This window comes from Limanda limanda, chromosome 11, assembly GCF_963576545.1.
Source record: "Limanda limanda chromosome 11, fLimLim1.1, whole genome shotgun sequence".
In the NCBI taxonomy this organism is placed as follows: Eukaryota; Metazoa; Chordata; class Actinopteri; order Pleuronectiformes; family Pleuronectidae; genus Limanda; species Limanda limanda.
This window is the reverse complement of record NC_083646.1, coordinates 23,195,722-23,206,053: the sequence shown is the minus strand read 5'-3', so window position 1 is coordinate 23,206,053 and position 10,332 is coordinate 23,195,722.

Genomic DNA, 10,332 nt, shown 5'->3' with positions numbered 1-10,332 from the left:
TGACTTTGCTGTATGGATATGGGACATATAACATAAATATGGCAAAAATGTATTTAATTTCTAATGGCTGTCTTTGCAAAACTATTATAAAGCATTTCCAAGAACCAGCAATAGTAATAACATCATTAATATGTTACCTGTTTCCACTAAGCACCAGTCCTTCATTACACTGGCACCCCTCCACACAGGGGGCTTTACATTGCTTCTCACTGTTCAGGGACACACAGGAGGCCGGGCAGGCTGAACCACAGGCCTCATAGTGGCTGCCTTTTGGACACGGAAGGGCTGGGGAGGGGAGAGTGGATATCATCATCCTAATTATCTGTGAGAACCAATACTGTAAATCTAATTAAAAAACATACGTCATACACATACGAATCAGTGTGGTAAATTTATATTGATCTGAACACCATAATTAGACAACAGACTTATATTCACTCACATTTTCCCCATCCTATAGTGTCTATTTCCATAGGAACATAAGTGGGGACAGCCAGCACAGTAACTGTTTACAGGGTGAATTTGTTTTAACCTAGATCTTCACCACACACAGCTGCATGGCTATTGGCTAAACAGAGTTTCATGAAAACAACTAATTTGAGATTTCTCTCCAGCACCATCCTCATATGATAGGCATTGAATTGGCTTCATGCAATAGTTACATATGGTGTTGAGGCCCTGCCTAATGTATTGGATCTATAGGGTCTTGCTGGCGGTTCTCTTTCTGCCTATTCTTCAGTGCCAGTAGCAGCGAAACGTTCTCATCCCCATCATCTTCTGGCACAAGCTCATTTAAAGAAGCTGCTGGCACATGGGATGATAGAGGTAAAGGCTTTCCTCCTTCTTCTCTTTACTCCATATCTTGTCATTTTAATGTTCCCTTTTTGTGGGTGTATGGTCTTTGGGTGTAATTTAAATTGTTTGTGATGTCAAACGGAGTTCAGAGTTGTCCAGCCCACTGGGAAATCTCCCCTGTCCTGATTAGCTTCTCCAGGCCTGCTGCCAGACCCAACATGGCGTGCATTGTGGGTTTTTATAGATAGCACTTACAGATGTAACCATATTTTTTCTTAGTTACTTACGACACTTGGAAACCTTTCTCCACTGTGGGCTGACTTGGGCTCCTTCTGTCAGACAGGTGTCTGTATAACTCTTCAGGTTATCACACAATACCTGTCTTGCACCTGCAAACAAAAACGTCACCATATCATCATTTACAGGAAGATAATTATTTATTTTTGCAGAAAAGAAGGCCAATCTTCAATCAATCATCAAACTTAAGCAAAGTGCAAACATCTAACAACCAGAAGTTAAAATCCTTTAAATGCACGGAAGGCAAAATACAAATTTATCTTTTAATCAGTGACAATGTGGCACCTCACAACTACATATCACAGTTGCCTGTTGCAGTGCGAAGTTATGACGTAATGTCCATGTAGTTAAAAAATGCTCTAAAGTTTTCAATAATTGGCTTACCTTTGTTGACACAGACATCATAGACACAATTGTCCAGATACAAATTTGGGTCGACTTGTTTGTGGCAGGCTGAAAATGGTCCATCTTTCTTATTCAGAATCCCACAGAATTTGTGCTGGCTGAAGTGGGCCTGGTCCTTTTTTGAACAGTATGGACAGCTACCAATACAGTTATCATGACAGAACTTATCAGAATCTTTCACCTTCCACTGCTGGATCATCTTCAACACAGCAGGGAGACCGGAGCCTGAAAGAGACACAAAGAAAAACTGATTACTATTTAGTCACATCTTGGTGTGTGAGAAGTGCACTAGGTGGTAAGCACATCACAAATCACAACAGCCATTGGGGATATTAACTTCAAATTGGAAATCATGATTTTCAACATAGGTGGAAAAGGCCACACACTTATCAAGATATATATATATATATATATATATATATATATATATATATATATATATATATAGGCTAAGACACTTGCATTGCGCTTAGCATCAAAAGACAGGCCCCCCTCAACTGCCAGCATCTAACCCTAACCTGACCATATCTCCTCCTGCTATCGTTTTATGTCCCCTCCTCACCTTCAGGCAGGTCATCCTTCCTGTCTCCATTGTAGTTTCCACAGAGGCCACCCAGGTTTTGGTAGTAGGAGGATGGCACTGTGATGTACAGTCTCATGTTCCAATCATATTTTAAAGTCAGGCCAAAGTCAGTGTTGAGTACTGCATAGATTCCACTCTGCTTCACGGTGACCAGGCCTCCCAACAAGCTGATAGGTAAGTTCTGAAGTTCTCCATTAACCTACAGGTAAAAGCAGAACAATAATAAAAAACAATTATAAATTGTGTCAATGTCATTTTACAGTATTTTGTATAAAATAAAAAAAAATACAGGAATCTACTGTAAAAATTATTTAGTTATTGTCTATAAAATTAGGATTCCTTTTGCAGTGTAGTAGACAGAGTATACAGTAATAGTACATCTACTATTATTTACTATCATTTAATGGTTTAAGAATAGGAAAGCTCTAGAGGGGCTGCAACCATCACCAAGGCTCACCATTTGCTGCATGTGCAACCTATAATAGTATCAAGCAGAAACACTGCTATTTCCGTCCTGTTGAATGAAAACCTCATTCAGAATTATAGTTATGCAAATTCCTAAAAGTACAGTTCTGGAACATTGTGGAATTTAAACTGTGGTGTGTAGCTTATTATAAATTGTATTGATAGGTATTTCTCACAATCTTACTAAATGTAAGTCACATCTGCATGATCATTATTGAAGGGCAATTTCAATTAAATTTGAGGAAGGTTTGCTCGTCTCGGTTTTTTACTCTCACTGCTTGTCACGGTCGGGAATTGCAACATGAACTTGTGAGGGAATCTGTTACCTGTGCTCGTCCTCTGTGCTTGCCGATGATAATTGTCTGCTGGTGAACACTGACAGTTACAGTCCTGACAAATGAAACTTTCCCTCTGCCTCTGTGGTCATTCTTGGTCATCACAGTGAAAGGCACAAGGTCGGCCGCCATCTTTGTAACATTTGCCATAATGTAAGTACAGGTACCCTGGAAGACATGTTATTGTTCAGGATTTGTGGCAAATCATTTCATACAGACATCAGACAAACTGGGCTCTAAATATGATACTTTTCTTACACTTATGTAATAACTGTACTCCTGAACGTTGCTTGAATAATACATCTTAATTTATCACACTATCAATTTTGTGAATTGTGAATTTTAGTTATCAATACCCTGAACAAAAACTGGCGGATGTGTCTTTTAGGACATGTTGTCCTAAGCCTTTAACGACAAAGGATGGAATTAAATGGATAACCATGTTTTTAATATGGTCATCCCCTATCCTAGGATTCATTTTACTTCAGTGACAAACCTTTTCAAATCAGTGATGGTAATTGGGCCTTTCAATGCTTGAGTATTACGCTGCAACTCAAGAGAACAGCTAAAGCTGCACATGTACAAAAACCAAGGGGAATTTTGACTTTCTCAGCGTGTCCAACCTCAGCTCTGATGCAAGGCAACAGCAGTAAGGGCTGGGTATGCCGATTAAAGAGGTTCTCTGAAGACTTTGTGGCCCAAAGAGACCAACCCTTTGTAGGCAATGTAGACTGCGTCCTCCGTAGGATGCAGCCCCTGAATTGAGACACAGCTATGGTTAACACTCTACCAGTTGAGCAAACGGGGCCCCCCCATGACTGCACATTCAGTTCATTAGTGTCAGTATTAGCATGTCTCAGTTCAGGGTGTCCTGAGTGTATAAATTAGATATACTCAATGGCTGGGGATGGCTGGTCAAGCTTAAGTCCATTCCAATAAGTCAAGTTCCAACCTTACCTGAAAGTTATAGCGCTGACCATCAAATGTCAAGTAGTGGGGGTCACCAACCGCATGGCAAGTTGCTGTGGAAACGTGGACGCATTTACCATTCACACAACGTTCCTTTACTCGACATGTCACCTCTTCACAGGGATCCGTGGGTGGTGTAGGCGGAGGGGCACCTATAGGAAATACAGATGACACATGCTACTCATTTACAGTATATACATGTGGCACCTTGGTGGTTACCAAGTTAATCATGTCATGATTAACTGTATTACTTTAGTATTTACTTAATACACACTACATGGACAAAAGTATCGGAACACACCTCTTTATCATCAAATTCAGGTCAGGTTTGGTGTGAAAGAACTTAACTGGCCTGTACAGAGCCCTAACCTCAACCCCATCAAACATCTTTCTGATGAACTAGAACAGAGATTGCGAGCCTGGCCCTCTAGTCCAACATCAGTGTCTGACCTCACAAATTCTTTTCTGGCTGAATGGGCAAAAATTCCCAGAGACACTTAAAATCTTTTAGAAAGCCTTCTTGGAAGAGTGGAAGCTGTTATAGCTGAAAAGGTGGACCAACTCCATATTTATGCTTCAGAATAGGGTGTCATAAAAGCCCCTGTAGGTGTAATGTGGAGGTGTCCCAGTACTTGTGTCCATATATAAGAATATCAACATAAATTGTTGCATAGACATTTGGATATGCTGTTGCTGAGTGTGTGTGTGTGTGTGTGTGTGTGTGTAAAGGAATCTAGATATGTAAGTTTGTGTGTGTACCTTCAGAACAGATTCCAGCAGTTCCATACGATCTTCTGTGCTTCCCACCGTAGACGTAAACTGCCATCTGGGCGTCACCTTTCACTGTCACATGACTCCGCTTATTCCCCACATCTACATTAGACCACACCCAACGCTTTTGGTTCAGGAAATGACGCCACTTGGGTGGGGAACACTTTCCACTTACACACACCTTTACACTGCCTGACCCCTCACTCTCTGAGATAATAGCGACTGTAGTTGGAAGCCCATCCTCAGTCTCCACTGCCCAATCAGTGCCAAGCCTGTGCGTTGGGATCAGTCTTATTAGTAAAGGGTCATGTGGTACATTGTCGCTGAGAAGCAGCACCATAACTTTCTTGTCGCTCTTTACAGACAGTGGATGTTCAGAGGTATATTTCTCGAAGGCGACGTCCCCAGCATTTAGATTCCTGTTGGCATTAGTAGAATATATCCATTGGTTAGATACAGTACAGGTAGATCAGAAAAAAATATTTTCATAGTTACATTTATAGTAAATTATTAGTATAGTCATTAACAAATTTACATAGATTTTAGAGCATGGCCAGTCAAGGAGATAGTATACAGATGTGGGCCACTTCAATGGTACCATGATATGTAAATTCTTTCCAACTTTCGCCCAAACGAAACGGATGTGTAATGGCCCAAATATCCCAAAACAATATTGCTATGGCTAACTTGTGGCTATGGCCAGATGAGGGTTGTGTGGGATGTGGAATGTAGGACAAATCTGGGCGAAAACATTTCACCTCCCCCATTCTATGATTCTGTTGGAGGTTTTCTTGCATCTTAAAGTTTGTTGCTACCTGTCATTAAACCAAAGATTAAAGAAGAAGAGGTTTCTTCCTTTACATGGAATGTGTTCTCTCCATTCATCAAGTCCCTATTGTGGGAACTGTTGGGTTTCTCTATAATATTGTACGGTCTCGACCTTACTATGTTAACTGCTTTGAGATAATGTATGCTGTGATTTGACATTATACGAATAAAAATGTAACTGAATCGAGTTGATCAATCTGGAGCGTTTGATTCAAAAATTTAAGGGCAACTTAAAAACAAATTTTCCTGTGGAATTCATGGATTCATAATGGATAAATTATGCTCAGTTGTCATGGAGTTAACCCAACTGTTGTTTGGAATATGGACTCCTTTCTTACTTGTCCACATTCAAGCCTGCACATCAGTGTGTTTACTGTAGACTAGACTGCGCTTCTGGTTAACTCAAACCACGCCAACTCTCTTGCTCATACATCTGAGCTGCAACTAAAAAGTAAGCCCCTCTTGTATAAACAGACTCTTTCAATCGCCCTAGACTCTTTCAGATCATGGTTCACCTTTGCATTAGAAACGCCTTGGCTGACCTCGCTGCCTTTTAATCTTGGAAAATTTGTTACCCAGCCTAAACTAAAACCTTGGGGACTGATATGAGTGTGTGCAATTTGGTGCGGATCAAAAGGGAAAGTGGATAAGATCTGGTAATAGTGACCCTTTCTTCTCGAAATTATGTGTGCATATAAGAAATGTCAGAGCTAATACGTTCATGAGGAAACATCTTGACTACTTTAGATTTTCTAGCATTATATTTGAAAAGCCACTTAACGGAATGCATCAGTAAAATGTTAACTGACAATATATTATTTTTTTTATTCCCCTATTTAATCTTCAAACACAAAATCTGTTTGATATGTCTGCATTATTATTAAGTTTGGTTATGTTGAGGCATTTTTAGCACTTGGTTAAGGTTAGGAAAAGTTTATAGATGTCATGATGTCAGATAATGTGTGCTTATTGACATTGACGTTTCTCTTTAACACTAACCGAATTGTTTTTGTTGCCTCAACCTAAAAATAGATCAGTATGAACCCTGGACTCTGCAAAGAATGGTGGGCAGAAGTCAATAATGTGCACTATAGTTTTTTGTGCCACAATCAGAGTTCCTGCAGTATCGACCGACTCTTAGCCTTAAGGATCACTCTATATATAGTTTCCACACATTGAAAATTACTGTATGTGTCTGAATAAGAGCAAATAAGTTATGTCAGAAAATGTTTCTAATATAATCTGGAAGAAAATACCGAATGACTGACAGAGCTCAATGCAACTCAATTTAAGAAAAAACATGTAAAACTCGATCATCATTTAGACAACACAGAATTTAAAAGACATGCTGCTCTGCAGATAACAAACAGTAATAAAGAGGAGAGCAGAGGTTTCATTCTTTAATTTTCTTCTAGAAAACTGTTATAACTTTAAAATGTTTTAATATTTACCTTAACTTTGGGGTGAAATGTTGTCCCCTTTGTACTGTCACCACAGTGTTGTCTTCAGTAGCTACTATTACTGCCACGTTTTTGGCCTTAGAGTTGCTGATTGGTAGAACATATTCTTTCCCCAGGCTTGCCACTGGAGGGAGCTGTTCATACACATGATCACAGCGTTGACTAATCGCCAAACATTGGTGGCCTGCTAAGACAGCAACAGGCTGCTGAGATCGAATCTGTGTGCCGGTCAAACTGCTATCACTACGCACAAGGTAGGATGCATATGGTTTCAGGGTAATGGTCACTGCCGTCTTCTTCTTCCACCTAGTCTTGTCACGTAAAAACACATCACCACCAGGTATGATCGTGATCTGGTTGTGGCTATCGCCATTTACAATGGCGAATAGCTTGTCTCGTTGGCCTGAGGGTGTGAAGACAAAGTAATTAGTGCCCAGTTCTTCTTTTGGAGAAACCATGGTGCTGTCTCCTGTAAAGTGGCCATGATTGAAAGAGACCACAGAGATCTCAGCACTAGATGAGATTCGAACAGCAGAGTTTTCATTATTAAACAGCTTCTGCAGCTCTGATCCAATTGGTAGAAGAACCCAACGGCTTGTGCTTGCAGGAAGTGTCAGCCGCTTGGAGAAACCCTTTGAGGCCACCTGCAGAGCAATACAGACAAATCTTTTAAATGTTTATTAGCTACATTAAAACAAACTGGACCTTCTTGGAAATGCCAAATGAGACAAATACTAACACTCGAAATGAACTCAGAGAACGCATACCTCCGACAAGGCCACTTTATTCTCCAGGTATGCGTTCCAGAGACAGACAGACAAACAGATATACAATAAGTAGGTATTCTCACCTGGATGGTAACATTGGCTTCAAAGCCCTGAGTCGTCACAGCCACATGGAGCTCGTGGTGATGAGTTGGCAAGTAGTTAGGAAGAAATGTTGTTATGAACTCCTTTCCTGTTGAACAACCATGACATACTGGAGAAGAGAAGAGATTTTTCAATTACAGGATTTATACTTAATACTTACTATACTATTTACTTTATATATGTCTGACCTCCTCAAGTAATACCTGACAAGAGTGCAGCAGCCAAACACATCAGGATATTCGTTATTTCCATAGCTGATGGCGAGAGAGTCATACACAGTATTAAAAACTAATTTTAATGCAATGTGTTTCAGAATAAAAGGTAAAGGTAAAGTATGTTATACAATCAAGCTTGATTATCAGATTACTTGGAGATACATCTATCTTTGAATCCTTTTGATGACAATGTTGCCCATTTGATGCGTTGCATGTAATCACAGCTTGTCTAGGAATACCTTTCTCAATCGTGATTTGAATGGATACCAATTACAATTTTGTAGCAGTTTGTAAAAGATCATTTAGAATTACAGTAAATGATGAAAAAAACAAACTGAAATGACTTAGTCTTAGCAATAGCCGCACCAAGAAGAAATAAACTGTAGCAATTGTATTACTGACATTGACACAACCATGAGCAAAAGCTGTGATTTTAATGATTTACACAATTCATGTTATTAGCAAACGTAATATTATGTATTAATGTGCTATTGTTATGTATTAGTGCAGAAAAAAAATCTTAGTTATAATATATAACTATGCTTACAATACATTGAAAAAAGAAAAGATGTAGAACTCTGCACAAACATATATATGCTAAAACATATCATAAAAAGAAAACAATACAATTTTAAATAATGCTTAGGCTCCGATTTTCAGACCAAGTGCTATATGCAATAGCATATTAATATATATGTTTATATATATATTTACACACACTTTTGTCTTTTCCATGCTTTGGAAACTAAATTAGCACTTAAAAGTAAACAAATGTTGCATTTTTAGCCCTATTATACAAATAGTTTTCCAGCCACCACTATTATCCCCAGAGGCATGCATACAGTACCTGCAGTTGACCATGACAGGAGGCTTGGTGAATGGCAAGATGGAGAGATACTTATACTGGGGAGAGTGTTTGGGAGAGACATTGACTTCCAATCATTTTAATTGTTTGTTTGTTGTACAATTATTGCGGGAAGACACAGGTGAAACGTCTGACAGGAGTGTGCCAACATAATCACTAAATCAAACATCATAAATAGTGTTCTAAAGAATAGCACCGATATCTTCGGTCATTCCGATCTTTTCATTTCTTTTTTGCTACTTCCTCTATACTAATAATTAAATTGGTGTTTTTGCTCTATTAGCTGAGTAGAACAAACAAGAAATTTGACAGAAATGTGCTATTGTTACCCCCCCCCCCCCCCCTCAATATAGGTCAAATATAGGCTCTTCATGAATATCATTTTCAAATCGTGATGTTGGCTCACAAGGGCATGTTAAAAGTAAAATAAATTCTGTATATATGTATATGTATATATATGTGGTTAACAATGATGAAGCAGTTTTTTCTGGATGTCTTATTCTTACTGTTATATTTTTCTTGTTTTGTCTCAAATTCATCTATATATTTTTCCGTTATTTAACTACGTATTTATTATTGTCTGTATTGTTCTTTAGTGAATACAAACATGGACCCTTCAAAACCATGACATGACAGATGACCTTGCTTTTCTCTGTGTATAAGTGTATTAAATACAGTCATAGCCATTCAGAACAGACACACTGGCAATAAAATGCCAATGTAACAAATAGATTTTCAACACTTCATTATTGTAGCTAAGTGATTAGATCTTTGTTAGACTGAACTGTTTGCTCTGTAAATACATTGTCTCTAGGTTTTTAATGAATCAAGTCACGACCTGCCTTTGTTCTCTCCATTAATGACCCTGTTAATCCATAACATCACAAAGAAATGTGACTGCCTGTTAAACTAATATGTAATAAAGGTGAAGTTGGGAAAGCCCAGTGCATAGTGTACACAAGAAGAGGCTAATTATCCCAACAAGATACTTTTCACAAACCTAAAGACAACTTTGTCTGTCATTGTGACGTTACTACAATAGTCATTGTTGACAATCCAGGCCCTTGAATAGGATGTGGTGTCGTGGTGAGTTTCCTTTACAGGAACTGATATGAGTGAAATACTGCAGGATGAATTATATTGTATAATAAGTGATGCGTTATTGAATTAATTGCACTCCAAACATCAATAGATCTTAATTTACCTGTTGAAACACTAAGCCAGCACTTCTCAGTTAAAATCAATGTGTGGTTTAAAGAGTAAAAACTAAGCATTTTGCTCCACCAGTGGGCAGATGATATCTTTGTCTCACCATGACAGCTCTGAGCCATTGGGAAGCTGATATTATAGTTATTTAAGAAAGGAGAACATTTGTTCCATGTAGCTGCATTAAAATAATAACCAATGATAATAATTATAACATTTGTTACAATTGTTACATTTGTTAAACATGGGCTAGAATCCTCATATTTGAG